Here is a 1,392-nt window from a genome sequence, read left to right on the forward strand (position 1 = left end):
CAGCGTGTACACGCTGTTGGCCCCCCATCAATTTGACCCGCAAATGAAGGAGGGCCAAGCTCATGATAACTTAGGCCGAACCAAGTTATCCCGTCCTACGCTGTGTCGGTACGCAACCCGGTGCCTAGCGCGCGCCAAATTTCGCAATGCGCATGCAAAATCCTTATTTAAGGTCACATAGAAGTACAGTAGCTGTCTGCGCGGTGACGTAGCTAGCTGAACTGAGCATGCGCAGTCAACCCGTGACTCATGTGATGTGGGATCAAATTTTGTGTCTGTAAGCTACTGTAACATGTGTTTTGCACGTTTTGCATGAATTAGTCAGCGAGGCTAGACCGGGGGTTGTTGTAGTAATAGTCTATCTAGACACAGCGTCGCGCATATTGTTGCGGCTACATTGATGTATTAGGGGGAATTGGATAACCGGGTTTTTAGGTTAGGCAGTTTCTAGGGTCATTGTGAAATGGGGGTAGGACGCGGTCTGGGAGAACGGGGACATGTGCGTGCAGGATGTTTGTAGGAGTTTTGGGGGGATATATATGACAGAGATGTAAGAGTCAGAGGGGGGTTCTGGTCGCGAGAAAAAACGCACGCGCGTGCCACGCGCGTGTGCGTGGTTTTGTGTCTCTTTGTGCGATGTGTCTACACTGTATGAGTTATTAAAGATTATTCCGTTTACAACACAAGTTTGGCTTTATATCATCATTCCTGTTTACACTACGATTTAGTGCGCGCTTGGCGCGCGATAGGCCAGTACCAGTTTTATATGGAATTAAATTTTGCAGTCTGTACGGGGTATTAGTCGATGCATGGCCCTAGCCCGGAGCGTGCTGTCAACCATGTAGGAGCGGGTACCTGTACATTCGTGTGCATGCACATTCTCTTACACGCTAGCCTTCAAAATGACGCATGTGTGTTTGTGTGTGCGCCCATGCCTGCAAGCGTGCGCCCGGACTATCGTAAGCACGTACTAACGTGCGTGCGTGGGTGCTCGTCTCTGCATGCCTTGTATGCGTTAATAGATTTGGTTTGCGGATGTCTAGGCTATAAGAGTGTATTAAAAAATAACGCAAGCGTATAGATTTCTTTTCTAAATATTAATTCAAATTCGTATGGTAGGCCTACATGTTTGCAAGCGCTCTATACCACGGGGACCACTTATTCTCTGCACAGTGTGAACTGTTCAGATCTGTACCACGTATTATTTCTTTCTAATTATCTGGTGAACAGCAAGAATATTTTTAAGTTATGATATAATTTAGAAAAAGGCCATCTTAACTACAGATATCAACAGCAATCAAAGTTTAGGACTCCGATAGATGCACTGGCAGTGTGATAGATCGTCGATATGGGGTCTACACAGATCGTGTGTGTGTGTGTGTGTGTGTGTGT

The sequence above is a fragment of the Priapulus caudatus genome, unplaced genomic scaffold, assembly GCF_000485595.1.
Source record: "Priapulus caudatus unplaced genomic scaffold, Priapulus_caudatus-5.0.1 Scaffold1844, whole genome shotgun sequence".
Taxonomy (NCBI): domain Eukaryota; kingdom Metazoa; phylum Priapulida; class Priapulimorpha; order Priapulimorphida; family Priapulidae; genus Priapulus; species Priapulus caudatus.